Raw genomic sequence first — 14,666 nt, 5'->3', positions numbered from 1 at the left:
ACTACTGATAACTTGCAGACATAGCAGCACCTGTGACTCTAGCCACGTGGTAGTTTTTAACTATGTAACATAAGGATTTTTTATATTCAGATGAACAAGTCTGTTACTAATACCTGCATATGGAATAGTGTCAAAGGCCTTGGCCAGGTCTAGATTTGCTATATGTACTGCATAACCACTTCTACTGCATCAGTGACATTTTTGAAGAAATTAAGTGAAGGAGATAAACCTATCTTTGACAAAACTAAATTGATGAAGGTCTATGGTTTATGGATTTTCAATGTCCAGATTTATGAAATCTGAGATAATGTGCTCCATATCTTTACATAAGAGGTCAGTGAGACTTATGAGTCTATAGTCACCAGGGTATGTGGTTAGGGCACTCTTCTGCAATGCCTCTACAATGGCTCTTTTCCATGCTTTGGGGATATAACCAGTAGGAAATTTAGCTTAAAGAGGTTAAGTAAAGTAGGAGTGATAGGCCATGTTGGACATTAATAGTCAAGCATCCGGATAAGATGCTGCTAGCTTCTGAGAGGGCTGAGAGGACTTGTTCCATAGTAATTAAATGGATGGCTGGGACTGTGAAATCTGTAGAAGAGTTATAAATGTGGGTATTGTAGGTTTGTACTACATTTTTCAGCAAGAATATTAGCTATCTCCTTAGAGTCAGACTGGAGACATTTTTGTGGGATACCTCCAAACTTTTCTGGGTGATAGGTTTTAACTTCCTAAGACAAAGAAAGATCTGTAATTATTTTTTAGTGGCTACTATAAGTTCTTATTCAGGTCTGATCTTCCTTATAGTATACTTAAGTTTCTGGATACTTTGTTTAAGTGTGCTTTTACTGTTGTTAAGGGAACCTCTTATTAGCACTAAGTAATTGATTTTGCTTGTTATATGGTTTATTCTTATGTTTATTTCACCATGAATGTTTGCCTTTAAATTTCCCATTATATATGGTGTGCATATGGTATGCTTTATCAATATAACTATTTAAGTGGGAGGGGAAGACAAAGGCATGGTGGCTTTAGCAATGTGGTCTGTTGGAGAAGGATTATATTAGAATTTATTTAGGTCATCAAGTAACTGAAGAGGGTTTCCTTTTGAGGATTCCCTAAACACAGAGGTATTTAAAGGGAGAGAGTACCACCAGTTTTAAAGGAAAATATCACTGACTTATGGCCTCATTTAAAGAAGGGAGATGATACCCACAGAGGTATACAATAAAGGAGCCATACTTTTGAAGATAAAATGAAGGATATTTGGACCCCTAGTAGGATGATTGTACCAGGGAGTTAGCATTTGTAATTTCAAGGATGTATGCTCACCCTTGGTTGTGCAGGTTAGTCAGCTTATTGACAGCTAGCTGAGGTTTCCCGATATAAAGTTACTGGGATAAATGGGAATTTCAGCTAAGGCAATAAGATAGCTATTGTGGTCAGTATGAAACATAGGTGGTGTTCTGTAGTTAGCTATGGAATGGTAATTAATCTTATTTACTGTGATTTGGATATCTAGGAGTTCAATACTGCGATCCCAAGGAATCAGTCATGAGATTTTAGTATCCTTGATAAGTACTGATACTTCCCCACAATGCCCAGTAGGTCTGCTGACATGGTAAGAACTAAATACAGTAATAGAGGGGGTGCTTTCTTTGCTTCAAAACCATGTCTCTGTAACTAAATACACACACACACACACACATACACACACGCAAAATATATATACACACATACATATATGCAGGGGCTTCAAGTCTATCTATTTTTTTTTAATCGTTAAGACTGTTGCACTGACTAGAGACATTTAACGGGTTCTGAATTAGACTTCACTAGATTGGAATGTCCAGCAGATGAGCTCTGCTTAAAAAGGTAGTGTGGGACAGCAAAGGCTTTAACCAAAATGCAAAAGTCCTTTCTTTCATGTTGCTCTATTAAAACATTTGTCAAAAAAGAAACAAGTGTGATATTTTAGCATGTACAATACAAGGATGCAACAAGAAATTGCTGATTTGTACACCTTGCTTTCATACTGCTGTAACCCCAGCACAAATGCCCTGGGCACATACCTTACATGTGTAACTAATACTACCATTGTGAAGTACATAAACTAAACTTGTCAAACTATGACACATTAATTGGATAACTAGAAACAGGAAAGTCTTACAAAATGTTACACTTAGTTTTTGTCATTGATGTTTAACCTGACCCCTTTCTATGTCATTAAAGGAAGTGAAGATGGAATGTTTAATGGCTTTTAGTGATTCAAATGCTACCACCTCAAAATTAATTTGTACACCATGACTTATACGGCTGGCTACAAAAGTGTTGTATGTAGAGAAAAAAAATGCACTGACAATGCTTTCATCGTATAGGTTCTGCAATTTGTTTTATGCGGGAATAGGTCACCATACTGGAGATATCAGAAATGGACTCAAAACTGTAATGCTACAGCAAAATAAATAAATGATTGTTTGAAAATTAGACAAGCACTGCAAAATGGTTCACTGGTTCACTTTCACTGCCCATTCCCACTGAGTTATAATTATTGCGTTATATAATTATTTACCTTCCCAGGTATGGTACTTCAATATGTTAGTGGTAGCCTCTCAGAAATTATATTCCAACGTCCCTTTCTGAAGACTTTTTGGGTGAAACATGTCTTTCTCTGTCTTCCCTGGATAACCTCTGAACTAAAGGTTGTCATGATCGCATCTAACCATACGTTTAGACAATATATGACAAATAAACTTCCGATTACTTTAGAGACATTCCTAAGAATACATATAAAGTGGACTACAACAGAACCTTCTAAAACTACAATAAAGCTTCAAAGCAGCTAAACATTTGTAGAATGGTATTAACATCATCCTTTTTCCTTAGAAAACTTTTTCCTGGAAAACATTTACCCCCTTCATCTTGTCTAAAGCACCTTAGTTTATATATGACTGTGAAGATGAAACACATCTTTCAGTGGGCTCTCCCAGATGTCAGTTACCCTGCTGACTGCAGTTTGGTATCAAGTCTCTTTGAAGTTTTTAACAACAGCATGTGACTTCAATAAGCTGGAGGAATGCTATTACAAATAAAACATATATCTCTAAACTGAAAGTGATCCATCCTGCTTAAATGTCTTCACTTAGCTGCTGATGTTTTCGCAGTCTCTTTCATGATAGTAGAGTACCTTCTCAGTGGAAGAAAACAGTTAAAAACTACCTCTTTATAAAGGTGTCTATGAAAGTCCATATGGTATACTTGTAGTATCATGTATAAAATGTATTAATCCTACAGCTGCCACCCATCTCCTAGATCTGATCTGTCAGTACTGCATGTATTTTGCCTCAAAACAGTTTAGAATGCTGTTAATCACTGCATCCCTGTCCAAAAACCTCAGTGAAGTAACAACATTGGATACATTACCCGAGTCTTCCAGCCTACGTCCTGTCATTTTTAGCCATTACAAATCACATGATGACTCATCACTGAAGCTGGACTATCACTTCCTTTACATGCAGTAAGATGTGCTTCTTATAGGAAGCTTTTTGTAAATGTGCCATTCATAGAACTGTTGTTCATAGGTAGTTAATAGGCTTGCAGTCCTAGGGACCATTGAGTAGCATTGCCCAAATTCCCAGTTACCCTTAAGCAGTGTTGGGTTAAGTGACTTGCTCAAGCAAGGTCACACAGCTGGCAAATGAGGGCTGAGGAGATCAAATCTTGAACTATAGGAACTATAGTGCAGAGCCTTAACTTTCTGCACCAAACTTAAAAATATCCACCAACAGAAATCAAATCATGGTCCAGATGAATAGAAAGCCAACATCTTACTATTTTGCCAAACTAGTAGCATGGAATTCTTTCTTGACTTCCATGGGCTACTTGATCAATAGCTGATTGTCACAGAAGGCAAACTATGATCCATAGGGACTCAGATGGAATGAATGTTTAGGTAATGGTAAGGGTTTTAAATCTGCATCTCAGCCACCAGTTAATGTGAGATGAATGGGGGATACAGGTTTACAAGCCCCACCCACTGCCTCTAAATAATATGTGATGAATAAGGGTATGATTTCTAGATCCAGTACTGCAAGCAAATTAATATGCAAGTGGCAAATGGCCTTAAGGGTTTCACCAAATGTGCACTGGTGCTTTGCAATAGCCATCACCTATCACACCCAGATAATCTATATACTGTACAGCTGAAGATCGGAGTTATAATCTCTGATTCCTCAAGATTTATATCCTCCTTAGACCCAGTACAATATCTTTCAGTGCAATCTAACCAAGAATAGTTCAAACTTGTAGAAAAGTGTTCTGCACACAAACACACACAGAAGCACAGACACAATATGTGGGGAGATTATGACAGGTCTCCAGTGCCAACAATCTCCTCCCCTAATTTATGGTAACTCTGCCACCAGCCAGAATACCCTGGCACAAACAAACATGCAGACTAGTTTATTCTCTTAAAATATTCCTACCTTCAAATATTTGAAGAGTAGCATTCACCTCTAAGCATTATTTATTATTTGATTGGTAAGTACCAAATAGTTAATACCACACTTGTTCAGTGCACAGACATTAACAATTGCAAGCATTTAAAGCTGAATAGTAAAACTCTTTACCTGAAACAAATAAAGAATTTCACTTGAAAAGTAAATATGCAACAGGAATAATCCTGCATGAGAAATGTAAAATTAAAGTTGTGAATAGGCAGATAATATAATGCATCAGCTAGTCTAGACCCTAATTTTAGCTAAAGATGTACTGTGTCCTACAAAGAAATTTAAAATTAAAGTTTTGAAGAGGCAGATAATATAAAGCACCAACTAGTCTAGACCCTTACTAAGTTTAGCTAAAGATACACTGTGTCCTACTGAGAATTGTAACATTAGAGTCCTGAATAGGCAGATATAATAAAGCATCGACCTGTCTAGTCACTAATTATAGCTAAAGATGCACTGTGTCCTATTTGTCAGTAGATTTCAAAATCAGAAAAGAATCTGCAAAGTTCTTTGAGGCATCTGTGGCCCTAAAGCATGCTACAGCAGAAAATTCCAACTCTGTAGCTGCTATTCTGACTGTCTGACTGCCTGCCTTTCTCTCTCTCTCGTTCTATTTATGGAAGTCACAGGCAGGATTTCTCATTGGCTTTAATGCTGACTATTGGAGGATGCAGTCATATTTCTATAGTTACATACTTCCTGGGGTGGTCTCAAATAAGGTAATAGTCTTTGATCTATAGCAGCATCTTCAAGCATCAGATTACAAAAACAGCGGAGATGTAAATTGCACAGTTAATTGTTCACTTACAAACTACAGTACATTCCCAAAGTAACAAATGCACAGTTCATATAGAACCAAATGCTTAATACTACACATTTACTAAAAAGGCAAGTACAGTGCAACTTCTTTTATGTTTTATAAAATTGTTTACATTTCTCTTAATTCAGTACAGCTTTAGTATAACTTAGACCATCTCCCTTTCATTTCCTTTGGAAAGAACAGTTAACTTTTCCCATGTTTTCTGGCTTATTACAACTTTTAGCATGGTAAAACACAAAATAATTCTGAGGTGTACTGAAAAAGTGCTAAGAACAAATTTTTTTTTTTGAGAGAGAGCGAGATAGTGAATGGATGAACTTGGACCTGGCATTGTGGTTTCTTTGTACAGTTTAGTCGAATAGACTGCATGCACTTTTTAATGCACCTTATTCAAATTATTATTTTTATTTTTGTATGTTGTCATAATGACTTCAGACATCCTTTAATTAACATTCAGCAAAAGACCACTTAAGGATTACATGGCTTTGGAGTGTCCATGGCTTTTTTACTTTTTTGATCTTTAGCCAGACTATTTACTCTTCCTAAAAAGGCCAAAACACGTATGCCCACAGCTAGTGGGGTTTGGCTTCATTGGTCTGAATATAACCAGATAGACTTAAAAAGTAAAAATATCACTGACATTCAGAAACCATGTAGCTGAAACACTTGATTTCCTTAAGGAGTCATTTGTATATACCCCCATGGGCCTCCATTATAGGAGGTTTAAGGTATCTCACAGTGAAAAACACTAACTAGGCTGGGTTTTTCTTACAGCTTTTACTGAATGGTTTGTCTGTGAGACCTGTTTACCCTTTGATTTGGATGTCTCTAATATACTGTGATTCACTTGGAATACAAATGAATACACTCAGTATTTCCAGATGCAGACCTCTCTGCATCAAGCACAATTTCCCTTAAGAGCACACAGGGAACACTCTCAGCCTGGGGTCTGGGTTTCTCTCTCTGTCTCTCCCCAGCAAGGCCCCCCACTGGTACAGCTGCAGAGTTAGGGCCTCAGCTGAGTGTCCAAGCCAAGTCCTCCACCACTCTCTCTATGAAACCAGTGCTTTGTGTCCTTAATCCAAGTAGGTGACACACACATTCTTTAAGATTTAATTTTCACACACACACACACACACACACACACACACACACACACACACACACACACACACACACACACACACACACAAACACACACACACCTGGGACAAGCTGGCACAGATTACCCACTCTACCAACTTTGCCCAGACTATAAGGTAGATTCACTGCTGCCAGTCAGTTACTATAAGGCTGTTAAAAGAGTATCTAGTTATACTAAGTGAAGTTAATACATGGTAATGTTGATTAAGCAGCCAGTCTTTCAGGAGTGGCCACAGTTATCACCAAATAAATATATGCAAATACTCTCAAAGCTTAAATATTTCACCAGCCACAATGAAAAGTTTATATACATTTAACAATAAATAATAAAAGAACAAGAAAATATTAAATATCTATTTACAGTAAACACTAGAGTTTCAATCACAGGAAATATTAAAAATGACACAGCTAGAAAGATTGACACACAATTGCAGAAAAACAATACAAACTATTCTCACTACATGTTCCTGACTGATCTAAAGAATACTGTTCCCTGGTCATTTACTGGAGTAAGGCAAGATGAAGTAGGTGAGGGATCCTTCTGTGTCAGGTTCCAAGAAAAAGACTGCATTTGAGACTTCAGTCTCCTCTATTATTAAAACATTATTTCTGTACAGAATGGCATCACATACATCTGGTCATCTGACTTCTGGTTCCCATGCAACCCTCCCATTGCTAGAAGCTGTCAGGATTTATCGCATAGGTGTCAATAATATATACACACACATACTCACACACACACACACACACACACACACACACACACACACACACACACACACACACACACACACACACACACACACACACAGCCTTGCTTAGGTCTGTTGCAGCTTCCGGAAGTCACAAAATAATTTCAAGCAATTAGCTCACCTGACAATGCATGAAACTTCCTCATGCAGACTTTGTCTCTGGCTGCATTCAGAACTGTGAGATAACATCTTTATGGCCTAGACCCAGTTAATTTAAATGTTTTTACTATTTCTCAATGTCAGGTGGATTGAGATTAACCTCTTTTCTTCCAGTACCCTCTGTTACAATATATGCATTTAAACAGTTACAATAATGCATGCACATGTCTTTGCTGCCCAGCATGGCACACTGTTGATTTTGAATACAAGCAGCTTTACAAATACATTTTTCAACACAAGCATCTGTACAAATCAGTTTGATATACAAATGACACATAATTCTTTACAAAATTTCAGCTAGTTGTGGTGACATATGTTACACATCCACTGCCCTACTTCTCCTGGCATAGCTCCCAGTACCTTCTACTGTCACACACACATACACAAAAACACACACACATATACACACATGTAAGTGTGCATGTGCATGCATGCACAATTCACTTATGAAATGTCTTTGGGAAGGAAACCAGAGCACCTGGCAAAAGCCCTCAAGGACATAGGGAGAACATGCATAATCCACACAGAAGACACCCCAGCAGAGAACCGAATTGGAAGACCATGCACTGTGAGAGAGAAGAATGTTAATCTAAGCCTCATCGTGCTGCCCTGCAAATTTATAACACAATTTGAGTGTAGTAAATGTGAATCTACTATGGAGAAAGAAATTTAGGCAACACTGACAGCTAGTTAATTCAAAAACAACTGAGTAGTATTAAAATGTTAAATGAAGGGATATGCATTTGCCTCTCCAGTTACCATAAGCTTATTTCATAGTACTAACCATGCAGGGGTCTCAAACTCAAATAACCCATGGTGCTGTTTGAAGACCACCAAACTCAGGCAAGGGCAACAATCTCCAAGACAAAAAGAAATGAAGGCAGTGTAGTAAAAAAAACAGTAGTGCAGCCATTTCCCTTATTTAGGATTTGAAGGTAACTTGATTAATACTAACTGCCATTGTGGACCATTTTAAGCCTAGTCAGTTGCCCCGTGTGAGAATCAAACCCTGCACCTTGTATCTGTAAGGTAAACTCCTTAACCATTACGCCAGCCTCCCACCCTAAAAGCCATAAATATGTGATCCATATGATTACTCTTTGTCACTCTGTTCTTAAAATAAAATCATGGTTATTACAAATGGACCAAACAATAACAATGTTTCTTAACTCTAATTTATCCTGTATTTTGTGTAGTATAACACAATTAAATATTTTTCAGCATTTTATTTTATTACAACAGAAGAAATTCAAATTTTATTTTTATTTTATTTATTTAACATTTGTTGACCGGGAATGTCCGACTAGGTTCCACAGAGCCTGTTTTCAGCGGAGGCCCAGGGAGAAATGCTCCAGATGCATGTCTTTGGAATGTGGGAGGAAACCGGAGTACCCGGAGGAAACCCACGCGAACACAGGGAGAACATGCAAACTCCACACAGAAGGCACCCCAGCCGAGAATCGAACCAGAGAACCTCTTGCTGTGAGGCAACAACGTTAACCGCTGCACCACTGTGCCGAAATTGCCCTGCATATGAGGTACGAGTTGTATATTTCCTTCAATTTTTAGCAGATAAGAAGCTCAAGTTTATGTCATAAGGATAAGCTGCAGTGATAATAAGAATTCTGTGTCTAAACAGCACTGGGTCTTGAAAGGTGAAATCTCTGAAATATTTTCTTGTTTCATTCCCTAATCGCTTTATTGCTATTGTTATTTCTTTCCATAACAATTTATGGCCTAAAATTTTGATAACCGAGTTTATAAAACCAAAAGTGTAATAGTGACATAAATATGAAGAGATAGAGTTCGATGCTATACAAGATTTATCATGAGAGTTTTTTTGTAATATTTGTTTTAATGTTTGTTTAAACGGTTATTTATTTATTATAAGTTATTGCTCCTTGTGACTTCTTTATTGCCCACTTCTAATGTGTTTGTTTTGTGCTGTATGAGCTGTATCTATTCAGTCCAGGGCCGATGGCTATACTTTAACAAAAGCTTGATGGTCCCAGCTAGTACAGGCAATAAAGTTCCCCAAGAACTGCATCAGCAGTGAAAATTTCACAAGTTAAACCATTGCATCCTTATTCTGTTATTAAAGAGCAGAATATGTAGCGACATGGATTTGCATTCCTTTCCCAACAATATGAGGCCTTTCAACAATAGTAAACCAAGGTTATGTTTTATTTTTCATTTATTCATTAACCAGGTAAATAGATTAACGTAAGATGGACATGACCTAGACCAAAGGCATAATAGACAGTGGCTTCTTTATATAACTAAATGTTTTTGGTCTTATGTGTTTTATTAAAAAAGTCTGAAGCATTATTACTGGACAGTGAGATGCATCAAATTCAAACTTAGTTTTGCCTTTACCATTTTATATACGTGTTTTAAATAAATGTATTAATTAAAAGTTAGAAAAACACAAACCATATGATTCAATGGCTTGTTATCAGGATTAATGAACTGCTCGTGAAGATAATAATCAAATATGTCATGAAAATAATGAAAAAAGGCTGTTAGCAATGCTTTTGGAATTACAACATTATTCCCCCCCAGAAGAATCAATTCTACTATTTTATAAAACTGATCACGCAGATGAAAACTTTGTGACACCTCCACACACACACACACACACACACACACACACACACACACACACACACACACACACACACACACACACACACACACACACACACACACACACACACACACACACACACACACACACACACACACACACACACACACACACACACACACATTCACGATAACTGTTCACCCCTCTTGGCATAATACCTAGTTTACACACACACAGGAAGAACTGGACTTTAGCTGTAAGGCAAGATTCCCAGCCAAGACCTAGAGGCATAAACAAGTACACTAGAGAGAAAGATTTGTGACTAGCTTGAATCTATGAGGAGGAGGTAAGATTTTTAGACCTTCAGGAATGTTATTAGTTACTGAAATTCTGAAGGAAATCATAGGGCCCAATTCCAAAAGACTTGCTCTCAGTTAAGTAATGACTTACTCCGAGAGTAGGCTGAGAGCAGGTCTGTTGGAAGTCTTCCCCCAGTGTAAGCCTGCTTACAAAGAGGCATAGGAGTAAGATGCTTACAAAAAGTCTTTCGGCTTTTCCCGGTTAGGGGTCGCCACAGCAGATCACCGGTCCGCTAATGATTGTCAGTGGATTTTTTACAGTGCCGAGTTGCCAGCCTGGTGCCCAACCTTCAAAGAAGGAACACCCACACACACATGCACCTATTTGCATGTCTTTAACGTTCAGTCAACCATGGGGAGGACAAGCATACTCCACACAGAAGGCACTCCAGCCGAGAATCGAACCGGACAACCTCTTGCTGTGAGGCAACAACACTAACTGCTGTAATGAGACTAAATTTTTCAGAATTGGGGTAGACTTACATTGAGGACAACTCTTTTGCAATCTGGCCCCTAATACTCCCACAGAAATGTTCTTCTCTGATTTACATTTCTCCAATCTCCTCTTTAAAGCATATCCCAAGGACAACTGCACACAGGAATCAAGGCATATAATTTTAACATCTGTATTGTCTTGGTCACTGTAATTTAATGATCTAATTGACTTCAAGACCACCATATGTTTACAAATAAAGGAAAGTTTACTGGTAATGCTGGCAAAGGATGTGGGCTGCTTTTAGTGAAGGCAGCTTTTACAACCCATTTTGGGTAATCAGTCTTACTGAAATATGATTGGAGGGCTGAATAACCTCTATACTAAATAAATGACATAGCATGGGCATTCTAATGGCAAATGTTCTTATTTTCTATCATTTTTATTTAACTGCTGCAGGTCAGAATAATATTTTAGGATGTAACTTACGAGAGACCTAAGGATCACTGTGGAACTTATATCAGAGAGTAAATCACAAACATTTTTACAACTCTGTTTACAACTGACAAAAACAGTTGCTTTTTATTCTGGAAGTGCCAATTCACCACTGGGTCCAAAATGTTATGTTACTCTAAATGGCATGGGAAGCTCACGTGACAACCCAGAGTGTGGGTGTTACACAGAGAACATAAAAGGAGATGACATGTTTGGTCACTTACACGTTTACTGAGTTAAAACTAGTGTACAAATTAAATGCCATTTGCACTCACATTTTATGAATATATATTTAATAAGATGTACTAATATAAAGAAAAAGGGATTTGATAAGATATAGTGAGATAAGACAATAAATAAGCTGTGTTACAGTACAGTACCAGAATTTGTAGCACAGACTCAAAAGATCATTTTATTTTTTTGTTTTATTTTATTTTATTTGTTTACTGGAAAGTTCAACTGGGTAATGCCCATTTTCAGCGGAGGCCCAGGGATAAATGCTCCACTTGCTTACATTGCATTATATTAAGTTCCAGTCAAACACAGAGTAGTTATATTTCTATTTACATATATACACAAACGGTAGTTACATTTCTATTTACATTTATACGCAAACAGTAGTTACAATTATTTATATACATTCTTAGGTTTTACAAAGGTGGAATTTACTAAAGAGAAAACACACATACAACTTAATGGATTGTACAGGCAGCAGTTATATACATATGCTTTTGTCATTTCAGTAAGAGGTTGAGAATATTATGTTTAAGGAGAGTATTTGAATAATATTGTACAGTGAAAAGTTTTTACCCTGTGAGGAGCATGCACAGGACCCGGATTGGTTAAGATGTTGTTTAAGCAGTTGTTTAAAACTACCGAGTTTGTTGAAGAGTTTTATTTGTGTGGGGATACTATGCCAGAGTTTAGCAATGTATTGGGAGTAGTGCGAGTCTCCTGCAACATTATGTAATAAGAATTTGTTACTAGAAAGCAGGTCCCTTGCTGGACAGTAGGGTAGTAATAAGGTTTGCAGTGCAAGGCATTTTTCTGTATGATGGAGTTTGTGTGCTGTAGTTAGTTGTGAATATGTTAGACAGTTGTGATGTTCAAGCCAGTTTAATTGCTTTAAGTTATGACAATATTGAGTCCTATAGGGAAACCGGTGGCAAATTTAACTACCTTATTGTAGCAGGAGGCAAGTTTCTTTCTTTGAGTATTGTTTAAGTTTAGAACTGAAACAAAAACAGTTCACAGACTCCACTGGCAGCAAACTAGGTTAAGGAACAAACCTAGAAGGTTGAATTGTTACATAAAATCCTTTACTTGCTGAAAATAAAAAATCAGGTTAGCGCTTTCGTTTAAACCATATGTTAAACTTCATCAGACAGTTGGTAATTTTGAAATCACTTCCTATATAGACTTCCTGTAACACTGACTGGTGAATCAACTCATGAATATTAATAACATTTAAATACTTCATCTCATGAATATAAAAGACATTCTAAAAAGCACCTGCCTGCCACTCTATTGCTATCAAGCTTATAGTGAACTGTAAATAGAATTCTTAACTTCTTATATATATGCACAGTAAAAGACTACTACTAGAACATTTTTATATAATAACATACTTCTAAAAAGTATATGTTCTATACTCAATAAAAACAAACTATACATAGTTCTGAACGACTTCATGTCTGATTAAAGAAGTATTGCTTAGGTCACAGCAATTGACCTAAGCAATACTTCTTTAATTAGACATGAAGTCGTTCAGAACTATGTATAGTTTGTTTTTATTGAGTACAGAACATAAACTTTTTAGAAGTGTGTTGTTGTTGTCTTTCAGCTTTTCCCAGTTAGGGGTCGCCACAGCAGAACTCCAGTCCGCTAATGATTGGCAGTAGATTTTCACGAACGCCAAGGTGCCAGCTCGACGTTCAACCTTCAATGAAAGCACGCCCATTTACACATGTCTTTCGAATGCCAACCCAACCATGGGGAGGACATGCAGACTCCACACAGAAGGCACTCCCCGCACTCCAGACGAGAATTGAACCGGAGAACCTCTTGCTGTGAGGCAACAATGCTACTGCTGCACCACCGCGAAGTATGTTATTATATAAAAATGTTCTAGTAGTGGTCTTTTACTGTGTGTGTATATATATAGAATTCTATTTACAGTTCACTATTAGCTTGATAGCAATAGAGTGGCAGGCAGGTGCTTTTTAGAATATCTGTTTTATATTCATGAGATGAAGTATTTAAATGTTATTAATATTCATGAGTTGATTCACCAATCAGTATTACAGGAAATCTATATAAGTCTATGACTTATGGGCATCTTATTCAACTTGAGTTTTATCTTTGTCACAAATTAGGATTAAACATGTTAGCAGGATAATGAGTTCATTGTAGAGATGTAATTTGATAGTTATAGGAGGCAAGGATTAAGCCAATTTGTGAGATTTTTGGTTGGTAAACTATAGTGGGCATTATTGGGAGTACTTGTATTGATTGTTTTCCTACTGGAGGAACTGATGGTATTGGTTAGAAGAATATGTGGGTGGTGCTATGGAAGTAAAAATGTAGAGTAAGAGGGGGTGGGATTTGGGGGTAGGGTAAGGGAAGCAGAATAAGCCTTAGTGAGGTTGAATGAAGCAGGTTAAAATCTTGTCAAGAGACAGAGAAAACAATCAGTGATTTAATGTAAACAGCCACAGATCTGTTGAGAGATAAGTAAAAGGAACAATGCAGTTCAAAAGGCCTCTGTGCTAGTAGATGAATGTCTTGGTTTTGTTGTTCTAGGACACAGTTGTAGTAGGTGAGTTAGTCCAATATCACCTTGACCTGACTAATGGTGATAACAGTAAAAAATTGCACTTGACTGTTTGAACAACTGTGTAATGTAAATAGGTTTCTATGGACTTTGAAATGTAAAGGCCAAAACCTACCTCAGCACCCACAGACCAGCAAAACAATGAGAAGTAAGTAAGTCAGAATGTAGTTTAGCTCTGGAAAACTACTGTATGAGAACTCAAAAGTGGTTACACAAGAAGAGAAATAAACTTAAGGAAAGGAGGCAGTGGACTGCTAAAACAATGAATTGAACACAGTTAAAGGAGAAAGTACCAATGGAACTGCTATTGTCTAAGAAAATTATATATTGCATTATATTTGCATGACAACATATGAAGACGATTAGCCTAAACAGTTTGAATTTTAGTGAATTTAACATTCTACCTTTCCCTCCATCCCGATCTGTCCCAGGATTCTGTGTGTACCAGTCACTCTGGTATCCCATTCCAAGTTCCCATCCTTCTTCAAGAAAAAGTATTTTTGCCACTCCAATGAGATGTTGAAGTTTGTGTCCCATTCTTCCCTCTATTCATATTCATATTCATACTGGTCCCTTC

At 37.2% G+C, this 14,666-nt stretch overlaps 1 pseudogene; it reads right to left on the bottom strand.

The window, feature by feature from the left end:
- LOC122803921 overlaps positions 1-14,666 on the bottom strand; it is a 196,370-nt pseudogene that overhangs the window by 180,733 nt on the left and 971 nt on the right.

This window comes from Protopterus annectens, chromosome 6.part0 (genome assembly GCF_019279795.1).
Source record: "Protopterus annectens isolate FY-2018-M chromosome 6.part0, PAN1.0, whole genome shotgun sequence".
NCBI lineage: Eukaryota > Metazoa > Chordata > Ceratodontiformes > Protopteridae > Protopterus > Protopterus annectens.
The sequence above is the reverse complement of the archived record's forward strand: the minus strand, read 5'-3'. Positions and strand labels throughout refer to the sequence as shown.